The sequence below is a fragment of the Pinus tabuliformis genome, chromosome 7 (genome assembly GCF_031772625.1).
Source record: "Pinus tabuliformis cultivar Carrire ecotype Pingquan chromosome 7, CPIR1, whole genome shotgun sequence".
Classification (NCBI taxonomy): Eukaryota; Viridiplantae; Streptophyta; class Pinopsida; order Pinales; family Pinaceae; genus Pinus; species Pinus tabuliformis.
The window spans coordinates 716,576,620-716,589,699 of record NC_142293.1 but is presented as its reverse complement, the minus strand read 5'-3'; positions in this window follow the sequence as shown (position 1 = coordinate 716,589,699).

The following is a 13,080-nucleotide window of genomic DNA, read 5'->3' as shown; positions in this document are numbered from 1 at the left end:
GTTCTATATTGGTAAAAATTAGTAATAAGAAACACCACTGATTCACCCACCCCTCTCAGTGGTGCTCAAGTTTTACAACATTGTACGCAGCGACTACAACCACCTGCACATCTCACTAACTCCCATTGATCTTCTCTCTCAACTGGCATGTGAAAAACATGATACAATAGACATATGAATAAGACAGGGTTTGCATGAACAAAAGGAACAACATAGTTCTCAATAAAACACACACTACATATAGTCAAAATAAAGGCCTTATTACATATTATGACCTCTCAAGGCCTGACATCTTGTAGGCCTCCTTTTACATCATACCTGGCCACCCTCTTACATCATATTGGCCCGATTTTACATTGGATTGGCCACATACCTCACAAAATCACATGCCTCCTATATAAAACAAAGTGAACAAACCCTAATAGAAACAAGGAATCTCTTCCTCTGCCACTTAATTCCTTCTATGGGCTTACAAATATTTTTAAAATTACATAAAAAAAGAGGAATTCATGTCCTTTTTCCAGGACTTCCACAATGCTTGTTTCAAAGGCTTCCAAAATCAAATTTGATTTTCCATCATAACCCTTAAAATTGTCCTTCCTCTCCACCTCAAGCTCTCATATCTCTACATTATATCTAGGGCACCACCAATCTTAGCTTAAAATTTTGGTTAGAAATAATATCAAAATCCTCTTATAATCATGTAAAACACTTAACTAATTATTGAAAACTACCAATGATAAGTTGGACCCTAGGCTTGGCCAAGATGTTTACCAAATTCCTTGCTCCCATGGCAAACCATATATTGGCCAAACTAGAAAATCGTTTCAATCTCATCTCAAAGAACATAATGGTGAGACAACCCACAATTTAATTTCTAAATCCTTTACTATTTTAGCACTTCTTGAAATCTAAACACGTCATTTGTTTCAATCAAACTAAACATCCTTTCCTGAACATACTATTACACCTCACTCTTTATTTAGGGGGCTCTCAAAATTGAAAAACACCAAAATTTTAATTGAGAGGATGGTTATGAACTAACTCATTCTTAGAAGCCTATTATTCATTACCTTTATCACTAAGCCTTCTCCATTATTTTATTAAATCTTATTAGATTTGATTCCTCTTGTCCCTCCTTGGCCTCTTTTGACTTTAATAAGTTTTCATTGTTAATTTTACATTTTTCTTTGCTAATTTTTCCCTTTTCTTCTCATTAATTTTTTTCATAATTTTGTTGAAAATGGCAACAAGAAATGCTAAAAATAGAAGTGCTAAAAATAGCATTCTATTTTTAGCAGTTTAGGATGGATTCCTATTTTAGTCAGTCCCTGGACTAAAAATAGGAAGTAAAATTCGAATTTTATATTAACAACAGTTTGTAAATTAATTAATTAATTCATCTTGAGTTAATTAGTTAAGGAAAAACAAAGTTGAAGTCTATGTAAGGACATGCAACAATTTATCTATTAATTGAGTAATTTATCCATCAGTTAAAGAGATAAGGATAAGTTGTAATTAGTTGGCTCAGTTAACTGAGTCAAGTCCAGTTAGATTAATTTAACAGTTTGTTAAATTAATGAGAGTTCAATTAGTTAAAGCTTGCATGCATGTAACTACTATATTTCAAATAACTGAGTATTCACTCATGGATAACTCATGCATGTCAGTTCAGACAGAGACCTAGTTGAGATCAGAGAAGGGACAATGTACTATCAGTTGGATGAATATTCTTCCTGTAAAGGAAGCTCATCCATGATGAGGATTTATCTCCTTCAGGACTGCATCGTTGGATCAGAGGTTGGTGAGTGTGTGAAAAGGCAAATTCACACATGTGGTTGCACTGGACCCCAATCAGAATTGCGCAAAGAAATAGGAGGCTTGGAGGGCAGACCAGAGGTTAGATAGAGGCCTTTGAATGTCTATGAGAAGCAGAGGTATTGTAGAGAGAGCAGGATAGCTTTTGAGCTAATTCTTTTTGTAATACTGGTTATATTTCCACTTGTATGATAATACAAAGATGGGGTTTTAGGCTGGTGCTTTCCCTGGGTTATATCTTCTGTGTTATGTGTGATTGATTCCTTCTTATCAGTTATATGTGTTCTTATTGATGTTGCTCATGTTCGATTAAGCTTCTGCTAAATTGTTTGTAGAAGTAGATAAAGTGTTTTACTTTAGTATATTGCATTACCAAGTGATCTACAGTGGGAATTTCTACATGGTAGCAAAGCACAGGTGATCAAGGAAGAACAATATACAAGAAGGGAGAAGTTGAAGTTTGTGATTGTTGAATATAGAAATCAAGTTCTTATCACATCTCTATTTCACCTATGGCGTTCAATGGTTTGAGACTCGAATATGCCCTTGATGGCAGTTCGAATTATATAGTCTGGAAGGATCGCATGGAATCGGTACTAGAGGATAACGGTCTAAAGGACTTCATTGATCAAGAAGTCCCCAAGCCGACTAGTGCTGCTAAATTGGCTGAATGGAAGAAATGTGTGGCTAGAGCAAGGAGAATCCTCCTAGAGGGAGTTCGAGATCACATTGTCTCGAGCCTCCATGGGAAGGAGACTCCGTTTTCGATGTGGAAAACATTGAAAGATCTTTATCAGATAGCAGTGATCAGAGGAAGCTGGCACTAAAGGACAAAATTCGAAGGATCAAGTGTGAAAAGGGCAACACGATCTCTATGTATCTGAACAAGCTCACCACATGCAAGGATGAGCTTGGAAGTGTAGGGATCGTGACAGCTAATGATGACATGGTGAGTCTTGCACTCCTTGGTCTTCCTAAGAGCTGGGATAACTACCAGGACTCGGTTAATGGAAGAGAGAAACTACCAGATTGGGAATGACTTTGATCAGATTTGATGCAAGAGGAGATAAGAAGAAGCACCAGAGATGGTTCTTCATCCATGGAGGATGAAGAAAACTGTGCCTTAGCGAGTAAGGCGAAGAAGGGGAAGGAGAAGGTTTCTCTTTCCGAATCCAGTTCTTACCATGGTGGGAAGAAGTTTGACAAATCGAAAGTGCGATGCTTTCATTGTCATGAGGTGGGCCATTTTGCTACAAATTGTCGACAGAGGAAATCCAAGAAGGGTTCCAACGAAGGATCTTAAGGTGAGGCACTTACTTCACAGTTCGAGTTAGATTTCACACTCTTCGCATGCATGGTTTCATCCATGGTGGGAAGTGGTTGGTTTCTTGACAGTGGAGCTTCTTTCCACATGAACGGTGACAAGAGTTTGTTCAGTACTTTGGAGGAGAAAGATTTCCAGATACTTATAGCGATGGGTAATGATGAAAAGTACAGTGTCTCAGGTGTAGGCATGGTTATTTTTTAGAGGGAGCATGGATCTCACCTTACCTTGACCGATGCCAAGTATGTACCAGGACTGAAGAGAAACTTGGTGTCGATCGCAATGCTAGAAGATAGAGGCTATGATGTAGTCTTCAGTAAGGGAAAGGTTTTCCTTAGACACATCATCACTAGACAGGTGAAGTAGATCGGTTCACAGGTCAAGAACCTATATGCTCTTAAGGTTTAAGATGCATGCAAAGCCTTGAGCAGCAAGGCAACTGATGGAGACTTGGTGGTTGAGAGGGAGAGTATACTACCTCTCAACATGCAGTGCCAGAAGAAGTCTCAGACGATTATGGAGGAGCCACGATTGGTGCAACAACTTCAGGAGGTTGTGGAGCAGCCACAACAGGGGAAGCTAAGTGGAGATCGAGTAGAGACATATACTCATGCAGAGACCTCCAATAGGGGGAAACTTCGAGCCAAGTGGGCAGAGGGGTCACATGCAGCCATACCTCCAGGTAGGAGGTGGGGTGATGTGGAGTGATCGTCCCAAGGAGGAGGGGCAGTATCCTTGAGGTACCCAACCTCTTTGATTCAACTTTTCTACAGGAGCCCCGATGAGGAGTAACAGGACTGATTGATTGGGTAGGGACAGATGCAAATGGAGCGGCAGAGAGAGCTATAATGCAGGAATCCCAAGACAGCAGAGAGCTAGCAAGCTGCAGCAATGTGAGATGCACAAGTGTGTTGCACCAGTGCAGGATGGCACAGAGAGGTGTGCGACGGTGCGAGATGCATGGAGATGTTGTAGTAGCGCAGAGGTCAGAGAGGGAGCACTTGTTAGCAGTAGGTAGAGCTTCAACATCAGAGTATGTTTCTAGCCCAACAGAGAGGTCAGTTGAGAGTTTTTTTTTGTTCCGAGAGTTGTTGGAGCAACCACACTTGGTAGAATTGTTGCATGCAGAACATTCCAGAGGTACAGGATCGGGTTCGAGTTGAATGCCTTTCTTCTTGAGAGGGAGTGTTGAAAATGGCAACAAGAAATGCTAAAAATAGAAGTGCTAAAAATAGCATTGCTATAAATAGTAGTTTGAGTACGAGTGTTGGATTGAGCAACAGGGAATGAAAAATGGAAGTGCTAAAAATAACATTCTATTTTAGTAGTTCATGATGGATTCCTATTTTAGTCAGTCCCTAGACTAAAAATAGGAAGTAAAATTCAAATTTGATATTAACAGAAGTTCGTAAATTAATTAATTAATTCATCTTGAGTTAATTAGTTAAGGAAAAACAAACTTGAAGTCTATGTGAGGACATGCAACAGTTTATCTATTAATTGAAGAATTTATCCATCAATTAAAGGGATAAGGATGAGTTGTAATATTGAGTTGTAATTAGTTGGCTTAGTTAACTGAGTCAAGTCCAGTTAGATTAATTTAATAGTTTATTAAATTAACGAGATTTCAGTTAGTTAATGCTTGCATGCATGTAACTACTGTATTTCAGGTAACTGAGTATTCAGTCATGGATAAATCATGCATGTCAGTTCAGACAGAGACCCAGTTGAGATCAGAGAAGGGACAGTGTACTATCAATTGGATTAATATGTCTCCTATAAAGGAAGCTCATCCATGGTGAAGATTTATCTCCTTCAGGACTGTGTAGTTGGATCAAAGGTTGGTGAGTGTGTGAAGAGGCAAATTCACACGTGGTTGCACTGGACCCCAATCATAATTGTGCAAAGAAATAGGAGGCTTGGAGGGCAGACCAAAGGTTAGATAGAGGCCTTTCACTATCTATGAGCAGCAAAGGTATTGTAGAGAGAGCAAGATAGCTTTTGAGTTGATTCTTTTTGTAATACTGGTTATATTTCGACTTGTATGATAATACAGAGATGGGGTTTTAGGCTGGTGCTTTCCCCAGGATATATCTTCTGTGTTATGTGTGATTGATTCCTTCTTATCAGTTATATGTGTTCTTATTGATGTTGCTCATGTTCGATTAAGCTTCTGCTAAATTGTTTGTAGAAGTAGATCAAGTGTTTTGCTTTAGTATATTGCATTACCAGGTGATCTACAGTAATAATTTCTACAAATTTAACATTTTATACCTATTTTAATTAATTAATTTCTTTTTAATTTTTGGTTTAAGTTATTAATTTCTTTTTCCTGGGAAAATACCATAATTTTGTTTCATTCAAAATTGTTCAAAATTACATTATGTCCATACACAACAGTGTGTGTATTGATATAAGTTGGAAGATGAAATCAATACCTTATATATCCTTATATAGAGATTGTTATTCTCCTATATGATTGTGCTTTGTCATATTACATCATGATTTCAAAAGTTGTGAAGTTTACTTCACCATATATATTGTTCTCAAAATATTATAAGCATCAAATTCAAATAATAGTATGAAATAAACAAGGAGAAAAATCATTATTGATTTGAAGCAGTAGTTGGTATGAGATCTTCATTATATGGCTTGTGGTAGTAATCGTAGAAAGAGGATTCCCTCTGTTCTATTATCTTCCAAAGGTCTCGATCCAATGCTAGTCCTTCTTTGGATAATCTGTCAACATAGGCATTCCTCTCCCTATAAATATGAAAGCATAAATTACTACGAAAAGAAGATTTTAGCTGCATAATCTCAAATAGGATAGGAATAAGTAAAATGTTTCTATATTTATGAGCTCCAATAAACTAATTTACTAGTAACAAAGAGTCTCCAAAAATTTGTAATTTTTCATAGCTTTTCTCTAAGGCAAAAACCAACAAGTATTTGCAAGCCAAAAGTTAAGTTTGATTGTTTGTTCCTCTTTTGAAACCCATTCTAATTTGGAGGAAGTGCTTCTTAGAGATGTTAAGTATAATAACCCACCCTTCACCCCCTCCACTAAGTTGGTTTTCCTCTTGAGATGCGTTGTCCAAATATGCCCATGGGATCAATTTGTTAGGTTCTTTTTTCTATGATGCACTGAGGTGGAGGGTTGTTCTTTGTTTGGGGGAAATGTTCCAAGATTGCTAGACCCTCCCCAACCACCTGCATCAGAGGGGAAGTCAAGTCTTGGAATATAACTTTATTTCTAGCCAGCCAAACTCCCCATCTAATTATTAAAGGTAAGGCCCTAAAGTTCCTAGTTGTGGAGGTTGAACTCCAATTTCTCCAAGACTCCAAGACTGCTTAATAAAATCCTCATTCCAAACACAATCCTAACCCAACACTAAACAACAAAAATTCCGAACAAAAATCGTGAAGATACATCTTATGGCATCCCAAGTAGGAACTTTGTTACTAGCTTTGCAAATAGATTTCCACCAGCAAATAAGATAGCCAAAAACTCTTTTAGCATTCAATTAGACATATCCCAATCTTTGATTTAACTTATTGAATCTCTTTCATTTCATTCTATCTATAATATTTGAAACATCGATCTAAAAAGAAATTGAATGCGATAGATCCGGAAGAAAAACACAAACATAAACTCGCAGAAACCTCAAAGACAAAATGTCTAACTCATTATTATATATATATATAAACCATGCAAATGCACCAAGACAAAACATTATAATTTATTTTAATAAATTTTAATTTAAATGTAATATAAATGGTTTGTTTCTATTTTAAAATAATTAATGAAATTATAAATATTAATAATTAAATTATAATTAAAATTGGGCATCGTCGTCATTGAGGGGCATGACATACGGTGCCCAAGAAATTGGCGATGTGATAATCTAATTTTTAATTGCAGGTTTCACGATCACTGTTCAACCCAACCCGATAGCTAATCTGATGATAGTCGTGAGACGATGTATCTTGTATTTAGTGTATTTGTTGAACCACCACTACTCATATTAACTATATTCCCAAACTTTCTTCTGATGTGAAAGGGAAAAAAATAATCATACCATGCCAAAGCTCTTTTCCTGTTTACCATAAGCCTTACGTAATTCGCATGAGACGAATAAATTCACATTCTCCCGTGTAAGTTGGAGAATACACTCTCCCGTGCAAGTTGGAGAATCGTGTAAGTTTTTAGTAATTGTCCATTACAAACTGGGTATCCTATGCCCACTACTATGTGAGTCATTTCACCGAGAAATATATATCGGTTAGACTTCGTTTTTATTTGAACAGGAAAAAAAACCTAACATCTTTATTAATAAAATAAAAATGTTTGTTTTTATATTGTAGATGGAAAAATATCAGTGTTCTTATACAGCTTACCATAAACATCTAGTAAAATTTTCAATATATGGCAGTCATAATATAATTAATACAATTAATATTAATAATTTAATATTCTTTAGGTTAAAATCAATTTCATATTAGAATTAAATATTTCCCTGGGTTTAAAATTAATTTCATATTAGAATTAAATATTTCCCTGGGTTTAAAATTAATTTCATATTAGAATTAATATTATATACTAAAACAAATTAATATTAATAATATAATTAATATTATTAATATAATTAATATAATTAGTATTAATAATATTATAATTAATAATAATATAATTAATATAATTAATATTAATAATATATTAATAATAATATAATTATTATTAATTAATATATTAATTAATTGATAATAATAATATAATTAATTAATAATAATAATTAATATAATTAATTTAATTATTATTAATTAATATATTAATAATAATATAATTAATATTAATAATATATTAATATAATTAATATTAATAATTTAATTAAATTATTTAGAATTAATTTTTCCTTAGTTTCAAAATTAATTTCATATTAGTATTAATATTCCCTAGGTTAAAAAATCAATTTCATATTAAAATTAATATTTCCCTGAGTATAAAATTAATTTCTTGTTAGAATTAATAATATTATATATTAAAACAAATTAATTTTTAAAAACATATTAATATTATATATTAAAACAAATTAATTTTTAAAACAAATTAAGATTATATATATAATATTAATAAAACAAATTAATATATTTATAAAAAAATTTAAAAATACAAATTAATATTAAATTATATAAAAATAAAAATTAATTAAAATAAAAATTATTATTTCAGCCGACAGTTTGTTATTCCAAATGTTTTATCCTCATCACTATTTATTATTATTTCTCCGTTGCTCTTCTGTCATCATCATTCTCTTATCCTGAAGATGGATCCCATTTGGGATTTGAAACGTTGGTACAAAAATGTTAAAACTGTGGATTCTCCGGTCAATGATTCATAATTTTCAAATTCAAGCACAAAACTAAAAAAAAAGAAAAACTCCCAACATCTACAGGCAGACAGGTACACGAAGGTCAAAATATACCTCAGATCAAAATTCAAAAGAATCCTTGAGCACATATAGATCCATCCATCAGTAGTTCAAATACCATCATGCCAAAAAAAGAGGAGCAATCCATGTTTAGACAGGGCATCAACGATCCCATTTTGTTCCCTATATACATGAACAAAGGAGATGTCGTTGAAAGAATGAATGATCTACGTGATCTATGCCATCCAATGGTGTAGAGGGGGGGAATCTCGAGGGAATTTTGTCCCAACTCCCACTCAATGATAGATTTTGAATCCCCAACAATCTTGATAGATCCAATCTCCATCCATTTCACACATTTCAAGAGCCCGCAAAGAATCACAATTTCAGCCCTGAAGTTTATACCCTCCCCCCGTGCTAGTAAAAATGATATTCCATTTTAGGACTAAGCTTGATGAGTGCCCCACACCCACAATTGCCACCTTTCTCTACCCCATCAAAAAAACCCATTGGGAAAGAATCTCCCAGATCTTTGTAGGAGGTAGCTCGCCTAGAGGGTCAAGACATCCATGGACCAATCTCCGAAAAATGCCCAATAATGTTAAGACATGTGGTAGCAATGAAAGGGAGTCTGTCCTAAAAAATAACAGCATTTCGAGAGATACAAATGCCTCAAATCACATATAGCTTGACTGTCCTAAAGGATATGTGCCTGCTAGACCAATAACAAAGGCATGTGTAAATAGACTACCAATTGGAATCCACTGTTATCCCCAATAACTCAGCAATGTGCCTCCAAACTTCTTTTGCAAAAGAGCATCCAAGAAATAAGTGGAGGCAATCCTCAGCAACATTTCCGCATAATTGACATCTACCAGGACCAAGAAAACCTCTTTTCATCAAATTATCCCATGCGAGAATTTGGTTGAACAAAGTCAACCAAGAGAAGCATTTGAGCTTTAGAGGGGCCTCCCACTTCCACATAGAAATAGTCCAATCCTCAAAGGGAGATCTCGTAGGAGAACCAAAGATGTATAGGTAAAATTATTTGACTGTTATCTTTCCGTTGACATTCCTGCCACCCCAAGTAAGAGAGTCATCCCTGTTGGTGATTGAGATACCTAAGTATGTTTCCCATTCCAGTTCCAAACCAGCCAGTAGACCCAAGTCCCACGAGTGGGGCCATATGTGTTCAAGAGTTCCTTGAAACTCAGTGATCTGTAAATCTGCTAGGAAACATATACCCCTTTGGTGCAGATATTGAATGATTTGTGGAGAAAGGCAGTGGTTCCCAGAAAATCCCTTAATGGCATCCAATCCAATGTGGATTTTTCTCCCATCTCCAACTTGCCATCACAGGTTTCCACATAGCCAATCTTTCGACGATGTCATGCTCCTCCAAATGTATGATTGTCTGTTGGCTTGTGGAGCCCCAACTTTAACCCATTCTTCTAGACTATGGAGTTTGAGATATTTCCCTTATACAACCTCGTGCCAAATTCCATGAGATTTAAAATCCCTCCATAAGTTTCTAGAGAGAAGTGCTAAGTTGAAGCACTTTGTGTCTCTCATGCCCCATCCCCCCATCTTATAGGGCCGAGATAGAGCCTCTAGTCTACTAAGGTGTATCTTTTTGTCGTTTCCAGCACCAGACCAGAGAAAGCATGCAATAATGGCATCAATTTTCTTAATGACTGTCGGGGGGATGAGAAACAAATGCATCCAATATATAGATATCCCCTGAAGCACAACTTTGATCATAATGACTCTGCCACCAATAGAAAGCCATCTATGGTCCCACATGAATAGCTTACTTTTGACTTTATGGATCAACCAGTCCCAATCCACTATTCGGTAGCTAACTGGCTTGAGAAAACAACCCAGATACTTAAAACCAGAGGACATAGTTATTGTTTTGATGCCAAAGAGGGCAACTATTTGTGTAATGTGGGCAAAATTCTTCTCATTTGATATAATCTCTTATTTGAGTTGGTTAATAATTAGGCCTAAGGCCCTCCCAAATGAAGAGAAAATTTGATAGAAGGATTCCCATTCAGAAATCACCGCTGCCTTGAAACAGAGTACATCATCAATGAAAAGGTGTGTGGATGAATAATTCGTTGATACCCTACAACCAGAAATAGCCCCTGTAGATTTTGCTTCTCTAATCTTTCTGCTAAGTGGATCCATGACAAGAATAAATAGGAGGGGAGAGAGTGCACACCCCTGCCTTAGACCCCTGGAGATTTTGAAAAAGTCGGTAGGGAGTCCATTGATTAAGACCGCCACCAAGGCAGATGTCACACAAGCCATAATCCACCTTACATGTCTATGAGGGAAACCAATCCTGTGAAGGATCAAGCGAAGGAAGTCCCAATCCATGTGGTCATAGGCCTTCAATAGATCAATTTTCATGAGGCAGTCCTTTGGTTTGCAAATTTTAATAGAGTGGATACTTTCTTGGGCTATGGCCACAACGTCTTGAATTTTCCTATCAGAAAGAAAGCCAAATTGCTTCGGGAAAATGTGTAGGGAAAGGATCTTTTTTATTTTATTAACTATCAATTTAGAAATGATTTTATAAAAAAAATTACAAAGAGATATAGGCCTAAAATCATAGAAGCTTAAGTAATAGGGATAAGGGTCAGAAAAGTAGCATTTACAACACCTAAAATTCGACTAGAAACTTGAGATGCTTCCACCATTCAGATAAGATTTGGGCCCATGAGGTCGAAGAATGAGATAAAAAGTTCCATGGGCCAACCATCTAACCCCAGGCTCTTGTCCTTGGCCATCTCTTTCATAGAGTGGAGAATCTCTTCTTCAGTGACAGGGTTGTCCATTAAACTAATATCCTCGTCATTTACAAATTGGGGGAAAATGCTAGCCAATTCTACTTTCTCCTCTATATTATCCTCCACCAAAGCACTAAATTGAGATTGGAAGTATCTGAATGCTTCATCTTTGATTTCTTTGAGGGAGGTAAATACCCTATTATCCTCATTCTAAATTTTCCAGATTGTATTTGTAGCCATCCTTTTTTAGGTTGCCTTATGATTTTTTTTATCACCCCCTTTTATCGAGGCAATCTTACTCTTAAGACGCCATTCATCCTCCTGAGCCTTAAGAATTATGTTTTTTCTCCTTAGGAGCCCCATCACCACATTATTAAGATGTTCAGAGAATAGACCAGGCAAGGAGGGGTCCATGCATGTAGCCAACTCCTTCTCAATCTCCACAAGTTCCTTATACTGTGCATCCTTACGCATTCTTATCCAAGTTCAGACCTTTTGTTTCAATATTTTGAGCTTGTGTCCTATGGAACCCATAGGAGATCTATACCTTGTGGATATCAAACTTTTCAAAGATTGGGCCACCAACTTCTTGAAATCCGGATCTTCATTCCATGAATGATTAAACTTGAAAGGAATGGCAGAAGCACTCTCTTCCCCACTCCATTGCAGCATAATGGCATCGTGGTCAGACATATCAAAGAAGAAAGTTGAAGCTTCCAAGTCCACCAGTTTCAGAATTAGGGAAGAGTGTACCATAAACCTGTCAAGTCTCTTGGCAATCCCCTCATCCCCAATTCTGTCATTTTTCCAGGTAGGGCAGATTGTCTCAGGTATTATATCCTTGAGCATCTTTCTATTAAAAAATTCTCTGAAGTATTCTGCAAGAGGGTCCATCCTAGCCTTTTTTCCCCATCGTTCGCTATCCTCCATAATGAAATTCAGGTCCCCTGCTACAATGGTATGTTGAATGTCCAGTAACCCACTCCCGTCAATATTATCCCAAAAATCCTTCTTGTTACTATATGGAGCATATATGTTTAGAATTATGATTCTATAGTTTGCTCCAATGCAATATCCAAATAAGATGATACCTACTCTTGCTTTATAGGATTTAAATTTACATCTCTTTGGATTCCACATGACCGCTAGGCCACCAAAGATGCCATTTGCATCGGTTGCACCAACAATCCAAGAGGGACGTATTTTCAGCAGAATTTTACATGCTTTGTCTTTTGTGCACATCATTTCCTACAGTAACATAAGATAAGGTTCCTTCAGTATTAAACAACAATTAAGGGATCTGATAGTGTGGGGGGATCCCAACCCCCTAATGTTCAGAGACAAAGTCTTCATTAAGAGGTGGATGATCTAGGGTACACTGCTCTAAGGTCCCAAAATTTTCCTCTAATCCTAGTGGATCTGACTTTGATTGATGGCCCAAGATCAATGGGAGGGTAAAGCACCTCCTCTATTGTCTCCGAGAATCTTTCGTTGAGCATAGATTTTGTCCCTCCACAAAGCACAATTTTCTTATATTTTACTTCCTTCTTCTTTCTTCTGGAGGGTTCACTCCCCTTTTCCAACCTCTTTTGGACGGGCTCACATCCCTAGAAGAATGATTTCTTTATAGTGAGAGGTTCCATATCCAACGATGAAGCTGCCAACAATTTTTCAATTTCAGGATCATCAGACAAGGGGGAAGAATTTATGCCCT